Source organism: Argiope bruennichi, chromosome 6 (genome assembly GCF_947563725.1).
Source record: "Argiope bruennichi chromosome 6, qqArgBrue1.1, whole genome shotgun sequence".
NCBI classification, from domain to species: domain Eukaryota; kingdom Metazoa; phylum Arthropoda; class Arachnida; order Araneae; family Araneidae; genus Argiope; species Argiope bruennichi.
In genome coordinates this window covers 115988254-116015956 of record NC_079156.1, presented here as the reverse complement: position 1 = coordinate 116015956, position 27703 = coordinate 115988254, and the positions used below count along the sequence as shown (strand labels likewise).

General features: G+C 29.2%; 1 protein-coding gene across 5 annotated transcripts in view; it reads left to right on the top strand.

The window, feature by feature from the left end:
- LOC129972627 (sodium-dependent dopamine transporter-like) overlaps nt 1-27703 on the top strand; it is a 180741-nt gene that overhangs the window by 43678 nt on the left and 109360 nt on the right. For 2 of the 5 annotated variants that reach the window (XM_056086838.1, XM_056086834.1), the window contains exon 1: nt 25363-25477. The exons of the other annotated variants lie outside the window; for them this stretch is intronic. The gene's annotated coding sequence lies outside the window, so the exon portion shown is untranslated. Of the gene's footprint in view, nt 1-25362; nt 25478-27703 lie in introns of those variants that run through there. 5 annotated transcript variants of the gene reach the window in all.

The following is a 27703-nucleotide window of genomic DNA, read 5'->3' as shown; positions in this document are numbered from 1 at the left end:
CAACTTCAAATCTGTAGATTTTTATCGCCTTGAAAGAATCTATTCGGAAGATGCCTACATATACGGCTGTTCGAATATAAATTAACATGATAATTACAAAGTGAAGAGAACAAGATGGATGAAAATTGGTGCACAGATTTTTTATCTAAAATATAGATCTATTTAACATTTGCAGCCAGATCTATCAAAAGGTTGATCGTCTGTCGGTCTGCACTTCCACAAGTATGTAAAAGCAATAACTAAAATGTATGGAATTTTTTATCTATTTTTTTAATGACTGCAACCGTAGTTGTGTCAAATTTTTGTTTTAATCGGTCAATAAAAAGTCATCAAAAATGCAAATTCGGTTTTCCGATATTTATGTATTAAACGCATCCCAGCGATTAATTGCCAAAATTCGTATGCTTTCATATTAATAGAAAGTGTCCGAAAAAGTTTTATTGAGTAGAAGAAATACCACTTTCACTGGAGAAACAGTGTAAAATCACTTCCATTGGTTTAAAATTAGAAGCGCAAATTATATTAAAATTCACAAATCTAGATCCTTGTGATATTATCACGTTAGACGGACAGACCAAGGCAGTTCAATAAAACAAAATATTATTCCAAATTTGATCTAGATGAATAAAACTATTATTTAAACATCATGCCAAATATCATTTATTTCTGAATTGCTAAGCGATTACTTTCTCATGAAATGTTTCTTCCAAAATTTAATAAAAATTTATGATTTTTTTTATGTCAAGAATTATATTAGATACCACTTGTCAATTCATTGCTATTTTGAGCTGTTTGTGTTTATATACATACCAATTGAGTGGCAGACAAGTTTGAAAAATTGTTTTTCGTATTCGTATAATTCTAATGTGGATATTCATTAAAATCCCGGGATCGAAAATAATGATGATGATTTTGTCTTCAATAAAGAAAGTAATAAATCTTCAGTTTAATTCGCCTCAAGCGATTAGAAATGCTGCTGAAAGCCTGCGACCCAAACGAGTGATGAGAAAATAAATTTCATTTAACATTTTTCATCGGGATGAGTGGGAGTGTCTGGTTTCATTAATCCTGTCAAGACGAATGAAAACGCGTTGAGAGCGTCAGGTGTCAAATGTCGCTCAGTGCATCAATTTCTTAATTGCCTGCGAAATTATTTGGACGTGGCCTGCTCTGAATTTCCATTAACCCTGGAGTAAACTGATCGTGGGTGTGGCAAACTAACAATTTTTTTTAATACAGTGAACTTCTCTTTATCTAGCCTTGACATCTTGAGTAACTGTGATAAAACATTAAACTATCGATTGCATAATATAAGAGAGTTGCCTGATTCCTGTGACGTGCCATTGGAGTTTCAGTATCACGAAATTAAATCTCCTTCAAGGAGAATTGTACTTTAAATCTCCTTCAAGTAGAATTGTGCTATCTAAATAAACAACTGTAAAGCGTCTGAAATTTATTTGAGATATTTTCAGAGTAATCTAATTTTAAACTTTTATTTGATTTATAAGGATTATATATTCGAACATATTCATCTTAACCAAAGGGTCTGTTAAATTTCAAAACATAATTGAAGGATTTTTTTCCGTGCTTTTAAGTTTTTTACAAACCAGTGTATTCCAACTATTTTTGAATTTTGCTGATTAACTTTGTTTTAGCAGCCCTGCTCGAACTTCGTTCTACAGTATGTAAATCTTGTTTAGAAGTTTTTGATTTTACTATACTACAAGATTTTTTTTAAATTTTATTTATTTATTATTATTATTATTTATTTGAGATGGGGGTCGCGGGGTCCATCTTAACCAAAGAGTTTGTTAAATTTCGAAACATAATTGAAAGAATTTTTTTTCGTGCTTTAAGTTTTTTGCAAATAAGTGTACTGGACTATACTCCAACTGTATAAGTGTACTCCAACTATTTTCGAATTTTGCTGATTAACATTGTTTTAGCAGCCCTGCTCGGACTTTGTTCTACAGTATGTAAATCGTGTTTAGAAGTTTTTAATTTTACTATACTGTAAGATTTTTTTAAAATTTTATTTATTATTATTATTATTTATTTGAGATGGGGGTCGCGAGGTTCACTGGTAAGGTTTGGACTTGGAGGCCGCAGGATTCTTATTTAAAACCCGATTCCATTGAGAAAAAAAAAACACCATGGAAACTGTATTATTGTACGTTAAATCCATTGGGGCCAAATGACTTTCCACTGGTGTGGTGTGGAAATCTCAAGAGGAGGTACCGGCTTAAATATTTTCCTTTTCATCTAACCGCGATTAAAAATTGTGAATTCGCCCGCAAGTAGTCCTAATGATGATTAGAGGCTCCACTTTAACGTGAATAAACTAAACTAAACTATATTCTAGATATTGAATAAGATGCATTCTAGATATTTTGTAATATAATATTCATATTCTAGATATTTTGAAGGGGAACGCAATCAAATTTTTTGTTGATTCACATTTTCATTAAATATCTGTTTCTTAAAAACTGAGGTTTTGGAAATTGCGAGAAAGAAGTAATAACCCCCAAAATTTATATTGTTTAATGGCCCTTACCGGGTTTAATCTGATCATGACGGCAAGGGATAGTTTAGAGGAATTGGATGATGTCCTGGATTACTAGGACCTGGACAATCCTAGTTTCACTTGTTTCGTAGGTTGAGAGGTATCTATGTTTTGTTTCTATATTGAATTACATTCAACTTATTAGAAAATACTTCATATTGTAAAGACATTAGTTAGAATTAATATTTAAAAACCCCAAGTTTTTATTTTAAATAAAAGTAAAGCAAAAAGAATTCTCTTTCCAGCCTTTCTTCCGCCACAAAATAACTAGACCGATCCGATAATCCAAGTCAGTCCAAATTTCTGACTCTTTGTCATTCTTTGAAAATTAATGCATTTTTAAATGCTTTCAGAATTCCTTGATCATATGTCTTGAATTTCTCTGCTTCGTAGTTGTTATGAAATTATTGTAAAAAAAGGTTCCTTTCTGTATAGAACTGAGCCTCTTCAGAATTCCGCTTCTTAACTTTTAGTATACATAAAATTGATTCCTCTTAATATTATCTTAATAATATATGAATCAAAATGTTAAATGCTGTTAAAAAAATGTTAAAATTGTTAATCAATATTTTACTTATTTTAAGCTCATCATATTATTTCATTCATCTTTCTTTTTAAATTTATATAATTAAATTTTTCATTATATCTCATATTTGAAATATACTTTTTAGATTTGTATCTTCCCCTAACCATTATTTCTTTTATTATTTCGGGTTTTGAAATTTGAAGTTCAGAAATCTTGGACACTTTAAGTATAAAAAAAAGATTTCCTACTTTAAACATCATTTTATGTGAACGGATACCCTTGTAAACTGTCTTAGTCATTTCAACTGCGTTACTGTGGAAACTACACCAACTGAAGTCCCGTTACCAAATTGCTGACAATTGTGTGTCACATTCTACTTTCAATAATGGACCCCTCTAAAAAAGCAAGGCTTCTTTTTTGTTAAATCCGTCTATCTGTCCATTAAACTTTTCACTGTTTAAGACATTCCTTATTTTCAGCTTTCATTTAAGTCAAATCCGTCTTTTTCCTCCTGTGTAAGAAGTTCCCAGTGTTTGTGAATGACATAATTCGAAAATACTTTAAAGAATGAAAATTTTCAAAATAGCGATATTGCATTTTATTCATATAATGCCATTCATTTTTTGAAATTGAAGCAAACAAATTTGTAAAGATTAATAAAACACTGGGTTTTTTTTTGTTCCTTTTTGCTTAAATTTGTTGATAATTCGTTTAACTTTCAGTTGATTTAATATTCGGAATTTTGATCATAAATTGAATGAAGTAAAATAACTCGCAATATCGATTTATGCTATCGATTTCCTGTTTTCTTGAATATATATTTTGGAAATTTGACGTTTACATTAATTAAATGCTGCATAAAGTTTGCAAGAGAACTTAAATAATTCTTTCACAGAATTATTTGCATAAATTCGTATAAATGAGATCTCAAACACTATATCTCTTATTCTAGTTCTCAATAAATGTCTCAGCCTATTTATGGTGCAAATAAAGACAAATAATTTATTGTACACAGTGGAAAAATTTAGACATCTGAAGCAGTAGACATATACAAAAAATAATATTACTTTATTTGAAATAATTAAACTTTCTTAAGAAAATACTTGCTGTTTTTAAATACCTAGATGTATAAAGGCAGTTAACTCTTCTCATTAACAATCCATGTATCAAGCACGCATGAGTTTCGTTACTATAGACGCACATAGAGAGCGGAAAATCCAAAAAAGAAAAAGAAAAAAAACCTACAGTTTTTGAAAAACTTTATCTTTATCCTGGATTTTAAATGCTGATTCTGATTCTGATTCTGATGTTTTCCTCCAATATTACTGAAAGAATATTTTTTATATCATTTCAAAATTTAACAAACTGTTTTTATTGTTGTTGCTGTTGATATGAGTTAAGTTGTCGTACAATTTTTCCCTGCATTTTGAGGATTTAATTGTTTTGGTATAATTTGCACATTGTAATGTTACTCTGAAATTCGAACCATTTCCATTATTTCATCAAATATTTAATCTTGTATTTAATATTCATAGTTAAAAATAAAGTAAGAAAAATACTGCTTAACATCTGCGAAGTTTACATGAGGTATTAGAAAGTGAAGTAGTAAACCGAGAAATTAAAAGATAGATAAACCAAAATGATACATTTAATTATAAGCGTTATGATGTTTTGGAGTTTATTATAGTGATTTTGTGTAAGTGTACATTAAGCAGAATACATATAAGGATATTAAAATAACGTCTGTCACAATTTGATGTTTAAAGATTCTTTATTGTGGAAATCATGTCCAACAAATATACATAAAAGATATAATTAAATTATACTTAAAAAAAGATATAATTAAATTATACTTAAACTTTATTCTTGGAAATTGATGTTGACAAAAGCAGGCTAATTGTAATAAATAACGACGATAACTTGTTAGAGGTATAACGACTGGAAGAGTGAGGACGCCAAGGAGGTTTAATGACATGGGAATTGGTTTGAAGGAAATGATGGAGAGAAAATATTAGTGCGTTTAGATTATTATTTAAAGTTAATTATTATAAGAGAACGAAAAAATATTATCAAGCTTCGAACGATATTAATTTTACAAACTTACTGATTTCGACTGGCGCCTTAAACATCATATAGCGCTCTGAGAACCACTTAATTAATACATTTTAGTGCCTAATTATAAATATAATTGAAGACATTGATAATAAATAGTATTATTGTTACGAATTTGTAATATTGCTTCTCAGTTCAGAGAGTTTCAAAGTAAAGAAGAGAGTTTTACAAATAACTCCAGTGACTGATGAAGGGATGCTGGATCAATAACAGACTTGGCGACAAAAATTAAAGACCTGGAATATTCGAGTATCTTGACGATAGCTCTATTAGGACTAGAGTTCCAGAGCTTATTCCAGAACATTCGATGTTCGGTCAAAAGCTATAAAAAAATTACTTGATTCGAGAAAGAGTATTGAATTCTGTCTGAGCATTTGGTGTCTCTGTGGCTGTTTGTGTGCTATTATTCACTGTAGGTATTGTTTTGTGGATGCTCCGTTTGTACTGTTACGAATATGTGATGCGGCTTTCCAGCATAGTTGGTTCCATGGGAGGTCCCAGAGCTTGGCGACTTTGGCGTCAAAATAGATTATACCCGAAACATCGAGAATTTTCCGGATCCGTCCAGTAGGAACCGAGTTACGCCTCGAACGTTCCTGATTGGTTGAGAGGCTTCTAGCCCCGCCTCCTGAGACCTATAAAAGGAAGCAGCCGCAGCTGCCGGGTAGTTGCGAACTAGTGGAGTCGAAGAGGTAGTCGGAAGCGAAAGAGTAGTCGTCGTGGTGAACCAGATCGAAGTCGTAGTCGTGGACCAGTGGAGTCGAAGAGTAGTCGGAAGCGACGGAGAAGAACTCGTCTTCCAGGGACTAACGGAGCAGCGACGGAGTAGAGCTGCTATGTATACTGTTGTATGCTGCACGTCTCGGCTGAAGATAATCGTCTTCTGTGCTGTATATAGTTGTCGTCTTTGTGCTGTCCTGTGTGTCTTCGTGTAAATAAACGTCGTTGTTTTACTTTCTACTGCCGCCTGGTGATTGAGCCTTCTCCACACCATATAACTCCCACTATCCAAACGAACCCCGAAAATTTCGTAACAGCATTTTGTTACCTGTGTTTTCATGCTTTCTTGTACAATAAAGCGTCGTAATTCGTAAAGAGCATGTTGGACCTTCCAACGTTCAATCCACATCGGAATGTAGATTTTTTTCGTAGCATTATCAATCCACATATGTTGCGAGACGTTTGCAGCCTTTTTATGCATAATTTGCATGTCTTCTAATTCTTCAGGGGATCTTATTTTTTGAGAAACATTTAAAGTTTATTAAAATGATTCATGATACATACTCAGAAAATTTTTATTCTGATAAATTAAATTAGTTGCTCCCAAAATAGATGAAACAATTATCATTATACGACCATTTTCTTTAGATTCCAATTATTCAAACTTCGAAGATAAATTCTAAAATATCACTCTTGAGTTTTGATAATAATTAATGAGCTAACACTGAAAGTTTATACAAGGCTTCTGAAAAGCAATTTACAGCTCTGCATTTGAGTGATAATTAGACGTCACCGCCAAAGACAATTCAACGCAATTGAGGTCAAACCCTTTTTTTCCCCTTTTTGTTTCAAATCGACAAAGACGCAACCGCGTTATCTCCACTTGAAAATAAAATACGCAGCCTGTCAAATTAAGCAAATAAACGCGAGCGCTGAAATTGAGATGATTCTGATGAGTGATGTCGCTTCCTTCTGTGGGAAATGAGATTTAATGAACAAAAAAAAAAAATATCGTTGGTATTTACAGAACACACTTTGACTGCGACGTTTATGAAATTAATCTTTTCTGCAAGTGTTTAAATAATTGACAGTTGAAAAATGAGAATTTAAATCATTTCAACAACTCCCATTCTTCAGAGTTTAAAGAGATTTTTTTTTCTCTTTTTAAATATATATTCTTGGATAAATATGTTTTTTGCATAATAAAAGAGTTAAAGAAACAACGGAGCACTATTATTATCTTGTCGAAAATTCATATATTTTAAATTAATTAATGAAGATTTATAATAAGAAATTTAAAAAATAAACTCAATATTTTTTCTACATAGTTTAATAAAATAAATGCCATAACAATTTTTGCAATTATTTTAAGATGTTAAAGGCTGTAATTTCAATTTAAACAATCTTAATTGTCTGAAATCCACTACCGAGGTTAATAAGTGTTAACTATTGTTACAATTTCACATATTGATATATTTCACTAATCTTATCGGTTATTTATTTATTTTTGTCCTTTTTTTAGAAAAAAAAAACTAATACTTAAGTATGGATAACTTTTAAATTATCTAAAATTTGAAATTCTATTTTAATATTTTACCTTGAAAATATTTATCCACATTATAAAATAATATTAACCCTTTAAAGGAACATTTTTTTCTAGTCATATTATGTTAAAATACTTTTAGGCTTGAAACTAGAATAAGGAAAGAGATTCATTTAATTTATTAGATAAATTTAATTTGATTAATTAATTAATTTAGTTAATTAATAATTAAGTAACAAATCAAGACACATCATTTTGTCTGAGATAAAGAACTGAAGCATCTAAGTTTCTGACTTACAAAAAAAATTTGTCAGAACTTATGCCAACCTACATAATTTCATACAAAGATTGATAAATTTGGTGGGAAGCATACTTCCCACTGCCCTAGAAAGGGTTAATGTATATGCGCTAAATAAAACGAATTATAATAGTTTCAGAGAGTAATATATTTTAAATGATTTCAAGGTCAGATTTTCTTGTTATTCAAGCGTCTCATGTCTTTATTATTGAGAAAAATAAATGTTTAAAATAAGGCTTCCTGTATACAATTGAATAAATTTATAAATCGACTTCATCCCGATTTAATTCCGATAAATTAAAACTGGTTGATCAACACACACAGGAAATAGTTGTTTATTGCACAAAAATTTATATAAGATACATTTTATTCAAAAATTTTAACAGCTTTAGTTCTATTAATTCGCATTAGGGATTTTCTGTTGGATGTTTTAGACTTACTATTCATTACAATAACTTATTTTGTAATAGATTATTAAGATTGAAATTTGCTATCTCATATTCTGTCAGGATCTTACTCAATTGGATGTATATTAATGAAAATCAATTTTCTTAGGTGATTTACTCAAGCAACTGATTCCAGTTGAAATTGGTAATAAACGTTATTTATAGGCATTACGGTTTAGGAAAATAACTTAGAATAAAGCCCTTTACAATGATAGAAATTCAGTGTAAAATATTGGAATAAATTATATATAATAAATAATAAATTCATTCTAAATAACTGCATCAAAATGTTTTGAAGAGAATTAATTAGAAATACAAGGAAATACAAAACTGTTTAATTTTATAAGATTTTGAAGGGAACGTTTTCTAACCAGATAATAATGGAGATTATTCTTGGTAAGTCGAAACGAAAAGGTACATAATAATTCTTTATCTCTTATTTATATTAGATCTTCTAATCCTTTGTGTATCCTCCTGTTGTTGCAATCCTCAGTATATAATGATATTGTTAATTTTTTTATTGGGAGCATGCTGTAATTAAGTGACATGGGAAAGTATCTTTGTTATGTCGAAATAAAACTATACAGTGGTGGCCAAAAGTGTGGACATTTTTTGAAAGTTTCATGTTTTTGAGCTTTGCGTGCTTGTAGAATATATTAATTTTCCCTTAAATACAAATGTTTATATATCAAATTGAAGGTAATTTAATGTAAAATTTAATAACAAAAACAGTATTACAATATCTGTATTACAAAAAAAAGTTACGCTCATTTTAGTAAGATCTATCTTAGATTTGCATTTTTTTTAAACTGATACTTACACAATCAATACTTAGTAAGATAACCCTTATTTTTTAAGACAGCTTCACAGCGTCTTTTCATCGAGTGAACGAGTGTTTGGAGTTCATCTTTCGTAATCACATGGTGTCAAAAATCAATTATAGATTAAATAAGTTGTCTTTTATTGGATGGACGTTTTTTTCGTACAAGAATTTTCAAACGTCGCCACAAATTTTCAATTGGATTGAGATCAGGGCTGCTTCCTGGCCATGGTAATACATCTATGCCTTTATTTTGAAACCATGCTTTGCATACTTTTGCTGTGTGGCATGGAGCTGAATCCTAATGAAAAATAAATGGTGCTTTGTTGGGGAAGAAATCCCTGATGGAAGGTATCAATTTTGGTTCCAGGACAGTTTCGGCGTATTTTTTGGTATTCAGGATGCCATCAATCACTTGAATTCGGCCCACACCATCTGCAGACATACATGCCCAAATCATGGCATGTGTTGTTGTTTTTATAGTTGCTTCAATGCAATCAGGATGAAGCGCTTCACCTACTCTACGTCTCACGTATTTTCTTCCATCACTACCAAAGAGCTATATTTTAGTCTTATCGTTCCAGATTACTTTCTTCCATTGATTTTCTGACCATTTAATGTGTTCTTTTGCCCACTTAACTCGTTTTTCGCGTTGCTTTTGATTTAAATATGTTTTTTTTCCTTGGATTTCTAGCTTGTAGTCCAAATCCTGATAACATTCTTATTGTTCTTGAACTTACTGCAATACCCGCTGCATTCATTTCACATCTTATGGCATCTGATGAAATTTTTCTATCTTGAAGGCATAGCCGTTTAATTTTTCTATCGGCAGTAGCATTTGTACATTTTTTCGGCCTGATTTGGCCTTACTTTCCACTGATTTCGTTTTTTCATAACGTAAACAGAACTTTCGTACACCAGAACAAGTCACTGAACCACCAACTTGTCTTGCAATTTCAGCATAAGAGAGACCATTTTCTCTCAATATGACAATTCGGCTTCTTTTTGTAGATGTCCAATCAGTTCTTCTTGTTGGTGACATTGTTTAAAATTAGTTTAATTAAAAAAAGGACTTAAAATATTCAAAAACAGCAATACTCTATTTAATTGTACTAGTATACATCATTCCGCAAAATATTTCCTCAACAATAACTCTTTTACCATCCAAATAACCTAAACTATAGTTACAGACATTTGATGGGTCCGCAGAACAGTGTTTGTGATTGGCTAGTACGCTTTTATTACAAAACAAGTCATTATTCAAAACGATTTGTGTTTGTTTGTTCTACTAAAATGAGCGTAACGTTTTTTGTAATACAGATATTGTAATACTGTTTTTGTTATTAAATTTTACATTAAATTACCTTTAATTTAATACATAAACATTTGTATTTAAGTAAAAATTAATATACTCTACAAGCACGCAAATTTGAAAAACATGAAACTTTCAAAAAATGTCCACAATTTTGGCCACCACTGTATATAACATTGCTTCTTATTCTCTTAAATAATTTTCTTATTCTCTTAAATAATTCTCTTCTTATTCTCTTAAATGGTTCTCTTCTGATTCTCTTAAATAACTCTTTTCCTCATGTCATGTATGCATCTTCCCATCTTTCCAACCTTTTAAGATACTAAAGTTTTCTTACAAAACATTTAATGCAAGATTAAATGAAATTTATTTGAATGAAATTCTTGCTTTGAAACTATACGGAAAAAATATTGATGATTCTTATGATTTTAAACCATGTAATTGAATTCGGATCCAACACCAACATTGCACGAGTTGAAATACTTTTAACACAAATCGCTTTTATATCGAATCCTTACCGAAACTCGTGATTCCCTGGCTTGGACCCAGGCTTTAATGCATCAAAATATTTATTTAAAAAAATGGCATAATTTTTCCACTTTTTCTGAAACGTCTTTTCTGAGATTTTAAAGTATCTTTTCATAAAATGCAAATAAATTATTCTAAAAATCAAGCAAGCAAGGTTATTTAGTATTTAAATGAGAAGAATTCTTATTTATTGATGATGTCTGGATTATCACTATTGGAAAATTACCACTCTTTACAAAGATATCATTCGGCGAAAAAAATGAATGATCTAGAAAAGCCATAAATCATGGCTATATCACTATTAGGGCACGAAATTTCAGATTCTTCTAAAAAATCTGTACATCGTTGGAAAACTATAAAAAGAGAAGCGATTACATGAAGAGTGAATTTTCTCAATGGAGTAGTGATCGCGGTGCGAGCTTTCTAGCTGCATTTTGAGAGCTATTGTGCTGTTGTTATTTAGTAGTGACATATTGTATGCGCGTGTGTTGTTGATTTCTTTGCATATGCTTCTATATATTTTGACTGTCGTACTTCGTAATTTTCGTGGAATAAAGGTACTTTATTCGTTATTGAGGTTTATTTTTAAAACTCAGACGCCTGAACCTGAATTTATACTGCTAAAAAAAGGGAATACGTGTGTGTGTGTATATATTGGCTCTCTACAGGCCAGATCGTTTTACCTCAACCGACAAATTGTCAATATATATAAATTTCCTGAATTTCGGGGTTTTTCCCCGCAATGATTTTTCAAAATATTATTGCGCAAAAATGAATTTTTGCAGCATTTAAAAATTATCTTTTTAATATCAGTTTATAAATCAAGCATTTTTTATTTTTATTTTTAGCATTTTTTTTTTAAAATTTCAGCCTTTTTTTTTCTTCTTTTCTTTTCTTTCTTTTTTTTTCCTTTATTTTTAACAAATGATTACATTCTTGTCCCGAAATTCAAAATTTTTTCATTATCTCATTGAATGTTTAATCAAGCGATTTTCTTTCATTGTTGAAATCAAAATAAGAAGGATTCTATTTCCTACCTATGTAGTTTACAAGACGTAGAAAAAGGGGAAGTTTCAATGCCATGAAATTTAGAAAATAGATGAATTACATATTTATGTTTTTAATTGCACCATTATGTCATGGGGTGGGCGTCCATTAGAAACGTTCATGTGCTAAATGAGAGAGGATATGTAAGAGAAATAAAATAACAGGCTTTTAAGGCTTCTAAGGTATCCGAACACGTTGGAAAGGTCGATTTTCACCAAAAAGGACATTTAAAAAAAATTCCTTTGTTGGATAGACCAGTCTTTGAGTTATCCAAAACAGGTTTATTTTATTACTTTCTACGTTAATTAGAAGTCATGATATTAATATTTTCGTAATGATCGGTAAACCGGAAGTACCGATTTAAAGGGCCCCCAAAAATTGTTAAAAATTTGTATAAACACAAATTTAGTTTTAAATACGGAAAATTCTTTACACGGCAAAATGCAAAATGACAATGAGAGTTTCAAAGGCGTTTTGTTTAAATTTGTACCTAAAGATGTCTTTGTTGAACTCCGAACCATCAGATTAGGGGCATTTATGCCTGTAATGCATTTTAACGGTTTTATAGGATTACTGAATATCCTTAAGGTTAATGGAGTGTATCGTAGTGCAAATGCAGTTAGAGTATTTGCTGAGTTCGACAAAGACAGAATAAATGAATCTAGGCGACATTCACTGCCAAATGCAAAAACTACTAGAAAAAATATAAAATGATTATTAAAAAAGGAAAATTATTAAAAGCTGAGGGGGAAGAAGGTATAGACTATAAATGTGGCGAATTTTAAGTACGAACACACATAATTTATCATTAAAACATGTTACTGTATACTTTAAATGCATTTTTCTCAAAATGGATTTTTACTTATTTTTTGCTTACTTCAAATCAAATCTCAAAATATAATTATCATATTACTATGAAATTTGGTGGACTTTATATTATTTTCTAGAGAATGAACAAAAAGAATTTAGATTGAGTGAATTTACAGCCTATTGTTTGAAAAAAGTGCTCTGAACGTGTTCGGATGCCTTAACTGATAATTTGAAGGAATAATAGACAGAAAAAAATATGAAACAATTGAACTGAAATTAAATTTGCTGAATGCCTTCGACGAGCGAGCTAGTCGCCAAAGGTGACTAGTAGAAAACAAATAAGATCTTCTTCTTTCCATTAGTTTAACTAGTGACTCTTTTCAGAATTATGTTTATCATAACTATAATTAATTAAACTTAACTAAACATACCGATGAAGTTCCCGCGAAATCTAAGGGAGTTCCCTTTTTTTCTCTTTTAAGTTATTTTGTGAAATCCTGGAGACTTTTATAATTTTCTTCACACCTGTCGCACAAACTTATACATAAAAGAATACAAATAAAAACAGGCAGGAAATAATTTAACGTAAACCCTTTAACATTTCGGCTGGCATTGCTTAATAAGCGCCTGCACTCGTAGCTAACAATGCCCGGGAACTTTCCAAGGAACGTCATCGCAATTAGTAGCCAAGAAAATTGGTGACGGACTGTTCTATGTCAGTGAACTTTTATAATTGGTAGCAAGTTGTGTATGCTGCCATAATTATACTAAAAGGTCTCACATCTAATTAGGGTATTGTTCTTTCGGCATAATGAACGCGCCTCTCCAACTTGTGGTTGTCGAACTTGCAACGAAATTCCAGATTTTTGCCTCTTCCACAAAAGAGTTGGAGGAAAAGTTTGCTGTCAAAGAACCTTCTTCTCAAAAGAGGATATATTCAACGAAGACAAAAGAGACGCTTCTTGTGTAAAGAGTTTTATCAAAGTGAGTGTCGGTTTCATCAGATGCAGTTACACGAAGCCGTATAACCATGCAGAACAAGATGTAAACAAGGAGAGGAAAATATTGGATTTATTAATTTTGCCAATCTTTTCTATGAAAGAACGTTTTTAATAACCTCATCATTCGATTTTTTATACCCAAACTGCTTTGAAATGAAGGATGCGCCTTCATATATCACTTCTTGAAAAATATTTTCTATTTTCTTACGAAATTGCATTTCTAAGATTTCTTCTCATTTCTGGTTAACTGTTTCAAGAAATTCAATCAAGAAAATTCAGCCACGCTGTCATAATTTAAAAAAGTAAATTTGTTATGTTGTGATTATTTAAAATATCATATGTTTTATATATATATGTATAATTGCAATGAGTATAAATTTATTTCATTGCGATATTCATACCGATATGTGATATTCATTTAGATAGTTATATCATTCATAATGCTATATTTTTTCAGTTTTTACAGGCTTTTATTTAAATTGTCATGCTTTACACTCGTACAATCGAATTTCGAAATCATAATTTATCTCAATCTTTCATGGATTAGAGTTACGTACTTTTATACAATTGTATGTTTCTTATTATTAATAATTAGAAATTAATGAATAGCTTTTTATTAAAATTTATTCCGTCTGAATGATGCCATTTGGTAGTGAATTTTAGACAAATTTAATTTCAAGATTCTATAAAATTTCGAAAAACGATTTAGAAAATGTATTAGAGACTAAAAAGTATCAGGCAATCTAAAAAATAAATAACAGCCATTAAATGTACGACTTTATTCGATATTATTATCCTACTAATCGCCTTTGGTGATAAATTTTTTTCTCTCCTTTTATGCATAGTCTCCTAATTTTCTCAACAAAATATTTGTTAGAATTAAATAATGACAAATATTAAGGCTGTGGAATTTCATTAGCCTTATACTATTCTCTTTATTGTGTACATTAATATTTCTAAGGAAATCAAATCTAATGACATTATAGTAACTATAAGAAATGCAACTGTCTGGGAAATTTAACATCTAATTCTATGTCGTCTTTCGCGGGACAGTAACTACATTTCCTTAGTCTTTATGTATAGCAAGCAGGTAATAAATAGAATCTTTCTTTAGTTGTCTTTCGCGGGACAGTATCTACATTTCCTTAGTCCTTATGTATAGCAAGCAGATAATAAACAAAATATTTCTTTTGTAGTCTTTCGCGGGATAGTATATACATTTCCTTAGTCCTTATGTATAGCAAGCAGGTAATAAACAGAATTTTTCTTTAGTTTGAAAAATGGAAGAAAATCAGATAATTAAATCTTTGATGAAGCAATGAAAAGCTGTGAAGTGAAGAAATGATGACCTGTTTAAGTGTCTTTGCAACAATAAAGAATGTTGTTGAAAATTGTGAAAAATACTTTTAAAAAATGCCGGAAGAATTTCTTGGCATTTAAATTAATGTCATTAAAAGGATAATGATTTCAATTTCAAATTGGGGTAAAACTCATTTTATGCAATAATAGCATCGGAAGTTCTAACGAATGAAAACTCTCGCTTCATTCTCACTTAATTAAATTCTAAGTAAAATTTAAGAAATTTAAATTGTTTGGAGATGCACATTCATATATTCTAAATTGTCAAATTTGGTAACTTCTGGTCAAACAGTCTGATTCGTAGAGAACAAACAGACACATTCACACAGTAAAAAAGACATCATCAAATAGTACTTATTCAGTATTTGAATACACTAGCGCAGCAGTTTCATATATTAGAAAAATAGCTTCTTGGAATGTCCATTGTGTACACACTTTTTAAAAACGAAAATGCGAAAAATAAATTCCATATATTTATATTGTAAAAATTTGTATATGGCATAGAAGTTTCTTAAAATTCTTTGTTTATTCTCACTGATATATAAGAAGACTCAGAAATATATTTATTTCTATCAGCTGCCTCAAACAATATAAGATATAATAGTACTTTTGCTGACTGAAACAATATAAGATATAATATTACTTTTGCTGACTCAAACAGTATAAGATATAATAGTACTTTCGCTGGTTTAAATAATATAATAGTACTTTTGCTGACTCAAACAATATAAGATATAATAGTACTTTTGCTGACTGAAACAATATAAGATATAATATTACTTTCGCTGACTCAAACAGTATAAGATATAATAGTACTTTCGCTGGTTTAAATAATATAATAGTACTTTTGCTGACTCAAACAATATAAGATATAATATTACTTTTGCTGACTCAAACAGTATAAGATATAATAGTACTTTCGCTGGTTTAAATAATATAATAGTACTTTTGCTAACTCAAACAATATAAGATTTAATAGTACTTTTGCTGACCCAAACAATATAATATATAATAATACTTTTTATAATTTAAAGCATTTTTCCGACTGAATCACATGTATATTTCTAACTGCTCAGAAATTAGCTATTTCCTCATTGTAACAGCGAATAGCCTGTATATTTAGCAAATATTTTTTTCCTTGTTCTTGCTGTTACCAATCATTAATTATAACGAGAGCAGGAATTCTAGTATTAATAAAACTGCAAAAAATATGAAAATGAGAATTTTAAATATATCTGACCGATGCAACCTTGTTTTAATCTGGCGTTAATTTAAGTAGTAAAATATAACATGTCCAATAAAAAAAAATTTTGCCTTGAGTAAATAAAATAAATATATGGAAAAAAAAGTGCTCCACATATTTCTATTTAAAAATTGACACTTTTTCCATGCTATGTTAGTACTGATTAAAAATTGTTCAAATAAATTAGCTGTAATAAAAATCTCACCCCAAATTACGAATTTTTTACCTTTTATTAATTTATAATTGTTGATAATATTTTGGAATATAAATTAATCAATTTAATTACTTTTTTACTCAAAGCAAAAATTTTATTGGCATATTGTGACTTATTACTTAAAATTATTTTGCTTAAAACAGGAAAGTGCCTATTGGCCATACTTCAAAATGTTACACATACATTATATTTTCGCTTTAAAAGATGACACCTTTTTCTTATTTTATGCGATATTGATTAAAAATTGTCTCAATTAATTAGTTATAAATAATTATGATTTTTCAATTCATCTGATATTCTTCAGAAAACATAGAATAAAATCAAGTACCTGCACTTCATTACTAAATAATGAAGTGGGAAAAAAATCAAACGATATATACAATAGGCTCTTACTTTTTTAAATGTGGCCTTACTTTCTCATCCATATCCTTAAAAACATTCTTTTTATATTAAATTCGACCAAATATCAATTTTTATATATCAATTTTTGTTATATACAATGTTGTTAGTTCAAAAAAGCTATTACAGAAAATGAAATTAAAATATTATACGGATTTTAAATTATTTTCATAATATTTAACAATTTTGGAATACATGAAGTCATATATATACTATAGTGTATGATTATTATTTTTAAAATAAAGAAATGATTTGCATTAAACATTGATTAGATTTTTACAAAAATATTTGATTTCATTGTACTGTTCATTGATTAATCATCACACTAATTTAAAACTCGCACATGGCATGGAAAAATATAGTAGAAGATGCTAGCTTGGCAGTAAATTATTCCTAATTTCATAGAATTCTTTGTGGCCAGAATGATTGAAATTCTACTGCGAATATTTTAAGCACCGGAGCACTTGAATATTTTCTTTATATTTATATTAACGTTAAAAAAATATTTGATTTCATTTTACTGTTCATAGATTAATTGTTACACTAATGTAAAATCCATACAGGACATGTAGAAAGATTGTAGGAAGTGCCGGCTTGTCAGTAAAGTATTCCTTATTTCATAGAAATTTTTGTGGGCAGAATGATTGAAGTTCTATTGCGAATATTTTAAGTACAGGGGCATTTGAATATTTTCTTTGTATTTATATTGATGTTACAAAAATATATGATGTCATTTTACTGTTCATAGATTAATTGTTACACTAATGTAAAATCCACACATAGTATGTAGAAAAGTTGTAGAAAATGCTCGCATGTCAGTAAATTATTCCTAATTTCATAGAATTCTTTGTGGCCAGAATGATTGAAATTCTACTACGAATATTTTAAGCACCGGAGCACTTGAATATTTTCTTTATATTTATATTAACGTTAAAAAAATATTTGATTTCATTTTACTGTTCATAGATTAATTGTTACACTAATGTAAAATCCATATAGGACATGTAGAAAGATTGTAGGAAGTGCCGGCTTGTCAGTAAAGTATTCCTTATTTCATAGAAATTTTTGTGGGCAGAATGATTGAAGTTCTATTGCGAATATTTTAAGTACAGGGGCATTTGAATATTTTCTTTGTATTTATATTGATGTTACAAAAATATTTGATGTCATTTTACTGCTCATATATTAATTGTTACACTAATGTAAAATCCACACATAGTATGTAGAAAAGTTGTAGAAAATGCTCGCATGTCAGTAAATTATTCCTAATTTCATAGAATTCTTTGTGGCCAGAATGATTGAAATTCTACTACGAATATTTTAAGCACCGGAGCACTTGAATATTTTCTTTATATTTATATTAACGTTAAAAAAATATTTGATTTCATTTTACTGTTCATAGATTAATTGTTACACTAATGTAAAATCCACACATAGTATGTAGAAAAGTTGTAGAAAATGCTCGCATGTCAGTAAATTATTCCTAATTTCATAGAATTCTTTGTGGCCAGAATGATTGAAATTCTACTACGAATATTTTAAGCACCGGAGCACTTGAATATTTTCTTTATGTTTATATTAACGTTAAAAAATATTTGATTTCATTTTACTGTTCATAGATTAATTGTTACACTAATGTAAAATCCATATAGGACATGTAGAAAGATTGTAGAAAGTGCCGGCTTGTCAGTAAAGTATTCCTTATTTCATAGAAATTTTTGTGGCCAGAATGATTGAAATTCTACTGCGAATATTTTAAGCACCGGAGCACTTGAATATTTTCTTTATATTTCTTTATATTACGTTATGTTACTTAATTATTAAAAGTGGGGTGCTGAAAATATGAGGAAATTTTAAAATAATATCCAAGAAAATGAAAAAGGAAATCTATTGTCCAAGTTATAAATCCTACAAGTTCACCATTCTCAGTCGTTTTTCTGGAAAATTATTTGGTCTGAAAAAAATTTTTTAAGTATTTAATGTGATGCATAAATTTAATTTTATATTTTTCTTTCTCATTTTTTATACTTTTTATCCCGTATTTACATAATTTTTGTTCAACTATTTGAATATTTTAGAAGCTGCATTACCAAGGATACAGGCAGTTAAATTAAAAAGATAATAATAAGTATGAAAGCGCTGTTATGTATCAGATGAAAGCGGATTCTAAAATCGTATTCTTCAAGAGAGCTAAATGAAAGCGCTTCTTTGCATTACGCACCAGTTTGGCGCAGACGTAACTTTTGAAAAACTGCTTCTTTGTCTAATTGTTTGACATGATTTCAATTCAGAGACCTCTCCATCAAAATACAGTAAACATTTTATATTTAAAAATTTGAACTTGGACGAGAATCGATCCAATTCAGTGAAATAAAGTATTTTTGGCTGTGCTTCGCCAATTTTAATGCACAAGAATTTTGGCATTTTTTTAGTTGAAGAACTATTTTTTTAGACTGTAATCTAATACATTATTTATTCATTTTTCTGGTAATAAATATGAATATATATACAATTGCGATGATACTTCAAATAACAAATATGATCCTAAAATTAAAAGATCATACAATTCACCATGTAAAAATGTTTAGTTTAGTTATATTAGCGTCCCGTTTTAAAGCAACACTAGGATTATTTTAGGACGAACCTCGTAATTTTGAGCCGCGATCAGATGACGAGGACGAGCAGGCATCCCCTCTTCAAGCTTCCACACCACGCCACACCAGCGAGGGGACGTTTAACCCTAACATATATAGCGTGCACCAGGTCCGGTTACAAGGCGGTTCTTCAGTGGAATCGAGTCTCAAACCTGAAGCCCACCGGCTCTAAAGCCGAACTTACCACCAGACCACCGCGGGCTCTTATACATGATTTAAGTAGAATTTATTTTTCTGGAACATATTTGTCAGTAAGTTGCTGATAAATATTTATCATGAACCAAAAAATAATTTTTACTCCTAAGCAACATAAAAGTACTACCTATTTTCAGCGATTCAATCACTGAAGTATTGATTATATAGTTTTCATCTAAATACTTTTCGTTTAGAAATCTTTTCTGAAAGTTCCTTCTTTCCATCTAAATTTATTTATGCGTTTATACTATTTTTAATATGCATTGTAGAACAGTTTCTAAAATAATGAAACTGGGTTTTTTCTATTTAATATTTCTCAACCATTTAGTCCTCAAAAATACGAAAACTTTGCTAATGATTCATAATAAAATTTGATTTAAAAAGACTTTTCTGATGAGTTTTCATGTCTCTCTAATTAATTTTTTCCATCAAAGACAAATTATTAAATATCGGGACGAAGTAGCTTTCTAATGCACCATTTCCTTGTCAAAGTATTTGTAAATATATAAGTTGCAAAGCATTCAACTTTTGCAAATCTCGTCTGAAAATATACTAAGAATTTTATTAGAAACTAGCCGCCTTTGGCGACCAGCCGGTTAGCCAATCTTAATGCTCGTTAAAATTTTAATAATTAAATATTTTATGTAATTCCTACTTTAATAGCTTCTTCATCAAATATTTTAAAGCTTCAAATTTTGATAGTCATGTAATTCACTCATAATAATATAAAGTCCTTCAGCCATAACATAATATGTATCTCTCTAATTTTCTGTTAGTTCCGGAAGAATTTATGCTTAAAATTAAAATGGAAATGACTAAACTGCAATTAATACAATATTTTTTACTGAAACAAAGCATTTTTTTAATAATATGATTACTGATAATAGAGTCACTGAGCGTTTAAACTTTATGGGCACTAAAGAATATCTTTCTTAAGTTATGTAATATCTAAAGAATTTGTCAACAAAATTTTCTCAGATTCATCATGAACGGATCGATTTATTAACAATGTTTAATTTTAAATGCATCAAACTTTAAGAAAATAAAATGAATCGTTTAAAATAATCAGTCGAAAACAGGTTTAAAAAACTACTTTAAAAACGATGTACTTAAAACTATAAGTATATAGAAAAAAATATATAACTAACATAAATACAATTTAATTACAAAAGCATGCCACTAACCTAAAAATAATTTAAATCATTTAAAACAGATTAAAAAAATCTAATTAAAAAACGATGTACTTAAAACTATAAGTATATACAAAAAATATATAACATAAATACAATTTACTTACAAAAGCATGCAACTAACCTAAAAATAATTTAAATCAACCTTTGATAACGGTTGTCATGGTAACAGTCAGAATGCGCATGCGTGAATTTTCTTCGCCAGCTCCGGTAACGCATATGCGTGAATTTTTCTACGCCAGTTGGGGTAACGCTATGCAGATTATACATTTTTAATTTCCTTTATTCTGTGTTATTTTAATTCAAAAGTACTTCAGAATGAATCTGAAACATGGATTAATTAACAATGTTTAATTTTAAATGCATAAAACATTAAGAAAATAAACAGAATCGTTTGAAATAATCCGCCGAAAAATGTTAACCCTAGCCTCATTTCTGTTGGGAGAAAAAAAAATTGAAGTTGGCGGTGGGGGAAAATGGAAGATTTTTTTGGCGGAAAAGTTGGCGGTGGGGAAAATGGAAGATTTTTTTGGCGGGAAAGTTAGTTTTTAATTAATAATTAAAATTTCAAAAAAAGGGACCCCAGGTGCACATTCCCGACCTCTAAGGTATACATGTACCAAATTTGATAGCTGTATGTCAAATGACCTGGCCTGCAGAGCGCCAACACACACACACACACACATTGAGCTTTATTATAAGTATAGATAATGTAATTAGGTAGTAATCTATAATTCTCACTAATATCCAAATTAATTTTTAGAGTATTAGTTTATATTTATGCTACAGATTGATAAAGCTTTTTCCCTTTTTTTTTTTTTTTTTTTTGTCTTTCAATTTATCGCTATCTATGCTATTAATAAAAATGAATGAGTGTATATGTTGGCGCTCAACAGGCCGAACCTACAAACATCAAATTTCGTATAGATATATCTCTCGAAATATACGATAGAGAGAATATTTTGAAATTTTCATTAGAGTTTTAATTAATTAAAAATTAAACGAAATTTTGAATTTCTACCGTTATTACTTCTAAAATTATTACAATACAAAAATTACTTTTATGTTATCTTAACATACAAAAATAATGTCTTTTTATTGATATTAACTAACTAATTAGCTCAAATGTCCAATTTTTTTCTGAAATTCAGCATTTTTTTAAAAAATAATATATTTATTTCTTAATTTCTAACAAAATATAACTCTGTTGCGCTGATGCTGAAAACGCTTTCATTGTTTCCTAAAATATTTTATTGCTCGATTTTCTTTCATTGTTAAAAGTTAAAGAAAAAAGATTCTGTTTAATATCTGGGTAGTTTACAAGACGAATAAAGTGAAATTGCAATATCGCAACATTTAGAAAGCTTTAATATTAGGAAATTTGGGCAGAATAATATAAGACATGATATTATATATTATCATGTGTATATCTCATGATATATACATAATATTATATCTATAGTTGAAATTAAATATAATCAATATTTCCAGCGAACCAATTGGCCGCCGAAGGTCACTAGAATGTAATATAACAATAGATCCAGTTGAGTTGTAGATATCATTTAACGATTTTTTTTTTAAAATAAGGAAATGTATATAATAAATAATGGAAAGTATATTGAACATTTCACGTGTTATTTAAAATAATCTTTGTCACGATTATTACGAAGAAAGAGTGTGCACTATCTCAATATTTTTGATGAACTTCAGACTTCATGAATCAAAGAATGAAAAGAAAATAATTTTCTTATACCTGTCTTTAAAAACTATGCCAAAAATTAAACGAAATATATAGGTGAAATTTGATGAATGTTCTCCACATTAAATTAGAAGGTCTCTGTCAAAATTTCAAGCTGTCTATCTGTGTACAAATATTCAAGGAAATTCAAAAACTCTTTGACCTAGACGGAATAAAAAGCATAGAATTTCATCATCATATGAAAAGAAAGCCTCACAATCATTAAAAAATTAGATTTCGGAATTTTGAAGAATATTCATTTTTGAAATTGTGTCTGTCTTACGCTTTGTATCCAAGCATGATAATTTAAAAAAGTGTGATCTAAACGCAATTCGGTATACGAATTTTAAATAAATTTGTGGATTTCTATGAAAACTTGAAACGAAATCCATTCTGAGGAAATGTCCGGTTGTCCGAGTACAAATGAATTCAATAACTACGAAATGTAAAAAGCTAGATAAATAAAATTTGTTTCAAAGGCTCAGCAATAAAATATAGATTGTTATCAAATTTGAAACAAAATTTGCTGAAGGATTGTCTGTCTGTATTTTCGCATATAGGTAATAACTCAAAATCGCGATGACTCCAGTAAAGGAAATTTAATATCTTTATTAAGAAATTGTAGTTATGTCTGTCTGTCGCTTTGTATGTGAGTATATATTGTATATATTAGAACGTGCGATCTAAAAGCAATTTGGTATACGAATTTTAAATATATTTGTAGATTTCTACGACATTTGAAACGTATCTGTCTGTCCCGTTTGTCCGGGTACTCAATAACTATAAAATGTAAAGAGCTAGATAGATAAGATTTGCTTCAAAGGCTCATAAGAAAATGTAGATTTTTATCAAATTTAGAACTAAATTTTGCTGACGCATTGTCGGTCTACTTTCGCATATAGATAAGTGCAGTAACTCAAAGGTGCGATGACTTCAGTAAATAAAATTTAATACGTGATCTTGCGATTGCAGTCGTAGTTTTGTGACAAATTTTGATTTCAATTCGTCGGAAAAAAATATTCCCAAATCATTATTCTAGTTTCGGGTGCTTATGTATTAATCTTTGCCACATATCGCTATCTAGATTCACTAAAAATGCTTGCTGCATGTCAAAGAGTTTATATTTCGTAACTATTGTTCACCAAAACTGTGCAATGTATTCGCTATCTTACCCAAGGTTCAAAGGGAGGCAAGATAGCACCTTTATTAGAAAATGTGCTAGAATATTTCGGGGGGGGGGGCTTTTTCCTTGATTTGGTTTGTATATATTCGTATATTTATAAACGATCATTAAAATAGATACCGATTTAAATTTAAAAAAATCTAATAACCCCATCATTCCAACAATGATATAGATCTATGCTACATTTTCTGGAAAAAAAAATTATTTTCAAACTGTTTGTTCGATTTTCTTTACTATGAAGTTCATTACGCATTATGTTAACCCTTAACTGGGGGCATGCGGTCTGTGAGGCATCTAGCGATGGATTTTCGGTCACCCCTATTTTATTTTTTGCTCAATTGAATGGATTGACCCTGTAGCTTCCTGTCTTGTGACCTTCAATACACGTGCACTTTTTCAACCGATTTCAGCGGATTCTTTTTAAAATAATTAAGTAATTTCTTTAAGCGCCGTCACTAAGACCGCACCTCCCTGTTAGTGTCCCAGTGATAAAAAGGCTTAGAAGATGGCGCTAAAACGTGGGCCCCGAAATATCATCCAATTTACCGATCCTATTATGAAGCAGTGCCCCAGATACTTTTAAATGAAGCAGAAAGTGACTTTAGTGATAAGGATAATTTAACAGACGAATGAAAGTCACACAAGCCGATAAAAAAACGGCCAATTTTACCCGTTGTCAATTTTTTTTTATTCTTCAAATAATTGATGAATTTTACATTATATTGTCTTTTATATACATTCATATTCTGTAAAATTAAATACGATTTAAAAAATAAAAAAGTAATATGTTTTTTCAAGAATATTATTTATTGTAACATGTAATTTGAGGAAAAAAGTATTTCCAACGCATTTACTTTTTTCAATGATAATATAGTTTGAAAAATTTCTAAAACATATCTATATATCAAGAAAAATATCTGCAAAATAAATTGCCAGTTATTCTTGCTAATACATTCATTAGAAAATTTAATTTGAGTATAAATAAAATGCGGTCTTGTAGACTGCACCTCCCCAGTAAAGTCCTAAAATTCCATCTCCCCAGTTAAGGGTTAATATATGAACCAGTCGAGGGGCGAACACTCCCTCTTGTTTCCTGAGACCTTGAACCAGATTTTATCCTAAGAAACATGTAATGGATATTTGCATGTTACGTAATATATTTCTTCAGCTCCTCTATGTCCCGGAAATGCTTTTCCTTCCGGAGAACAGGTGGAAGACTTGATAACTCATTGAAACCTTGGAACTTTCCAGAAAAGTCATTGCCACAAAATAACATCTTTCAGTTTTTATTATTAGTCTGATAAGATTAACATTTGTTACTTCATTTATTATGATTCACGTCCTTTAAAAGATTGTATTAATAGTATAACGTAAATAACATAGATCAAAAATAGGAAATTGTGTTTGATATCATCAATTTAGTAATTTCCATATTACGATTTATTTCATATTGAGTTGATGCGACATTTTGATTTATTTTATATCATTTTAAGAATATTTTAGCTACAGAATCCACACCATTTACATAGCTAAAGATAAAAATTGTTCATTTACAACAAGAAAATAGAAAATAAGGGTAAGTAGCTAATTATTATAATTTAACTAATCTTAATTTGTTTTCGCAATTTAAAGAATATCTAAACTAACGACTATCTTTTTATTTCGCTTTACTATTTATCCTTGATTCTTTAAAATTTTAATTAAAACATTATGAAAAAAAAAGCTTATTTATTTTCCAATCGAACATAGTTTTAAGGATTTTTATCCCATGATTTTTTGAATTTTAAATTATAGAGTTTGCTTACTTAATAAATTTAGCGATTAATTGATAAATGTAAAAATACTTAATTGGATCTAGGACTATCTAATTTTTATTTTGTTTAATATTATCACTTTAAATTCTTAAATTTTAAATCAAATGATTTGAATTAGCTTTCAAATCAAAGGAATTTTCCCCCTTTATACCAAGATATTATATTTCTATTTATCTTCTCATTAACCATTATTTCATGATTTAAAATTATTTTCTTCTCAAACCAATTAATTTACTGAGTCAGAAATTATTTGGATCTAAACGTCTCATGTTGATGAATTGGTAAACTTTAATAACAATTAATCGACAAAACTAATAATTAATTGGTTTTGAAAGGAATAATTTTTATTTTGATTAATACTTTCACTTTTATTTCTTAAATTTTAAATTTGAATGTTTGAAATTAAAAGTGTGTATATTTCGCAATCGAATTAATCGTAACTTTTTTTTTACCTTGGTGTCGATTTTGATTAATATTTTGCTTTTGTTTATTTAAATTTTAAACAAATATGCCTCCTTGTTCGTTCAGTCGAACTTATCTGTTGGATTTTTCCCATGATGATAACAGAATATATATATATATATATAATAATAATCTTTTCAGTTCTCATTTACAATTTTTTTTCGAACCATTTCATTAATTTAATCTTAGATTCAATTTTTCAATTTCGTTTTAATTTTCAAACCATTTTTTTTCTTCTTTTCAAACCATTTTATTAAATGAATCTAAGATTAAATAAATCGAAACACCTAAAATAGATTAATTGGTAAAAATAAATAATGGCCAATAAATAGATATAATAATAATTACTTGAATCCAAGCGGTTAAATTTTTCTTTTCATTAATGATTTTACTTTGAACATCTTAAATTTTAGACAGAAATTTTATAGTCTCTTTTCTCCCAAATAGAATCGTGATAACTAATAGAAATTTGAATTCCGTTTTTAGCAATTTTTCTCTTCAAACCATTTAATTTATAGCATATGAAATGTATTTGTTCATGTAATATTAATATATTATACAATTTTCATTTATGCTCTTAATGTATCTCACCCAGCAAGAAAAAATAATATTTCCATATTCATAGCATAAATTAGCAAAAGCATTCCAGATGTTTATGAAAAGAAATTATACTTATACACTAGATATTATCTACATGGAAAAGAAAAGTGTTTGCTATATTTATACACTGAAAATTACGTATTTGTAATAAAGTATATGATATTTTAATTGAACCCTGGGATGCTAGTTACCTCTTAGTGTTTTGAATCCAACTTCGAATATCAGTTTTAACCACAACAATTAAAATAATTTTCAAATGGGTGAATTATAACAAAATATTTTTTATTCCTTACAATATTATTAAGGGTAAGATTTTAATTTTGTTTAAACAGAATGGGTCTTTTCATAATTTTCTTTTAATAATTAGTTGCACAGTTTTATTTAAATATTAGTTTTCTGTTTTCATAGCTTTCCAGTAAATGAGTGCATACTTATTTGCAATTCATTCGTATACGTACTATATACATTATTAATCGCGGGGTTGTCTCCTAAAATTTAACACAGAAACTTTAGGACACAACTTTTTATCATTCGACTGAATCTTCCGTCAGTTTTTCCAATGCACATTTTTAATATCAAGCTACTAAATATGAATCATATGCACACTGTGAGTCACTAATATACAGATAATTCATATTTAGTTGCAGAAATCCGCCAAAAGCAAAATGGCTTCCTGTTGGTATGAAGTGGAAGTTCAAAAAGGGAATGCCGACTCAGCAAGCATCCTCATCATCTAACCATAATAAAAATAAAAAAAATTACAAGATCAGTCAGTACTTGGAAATGGGGTTTAAATATAGCTAAACTAAATTAAATTAAAGCTTCACCAATGCAGTGCTAATTAAAACTTATGAAACCATTTCTGCTGCATGCATGTTTGTTAGATAATATGGCTTTCTTGAAACTTCGTGACACCTACAAGTGAA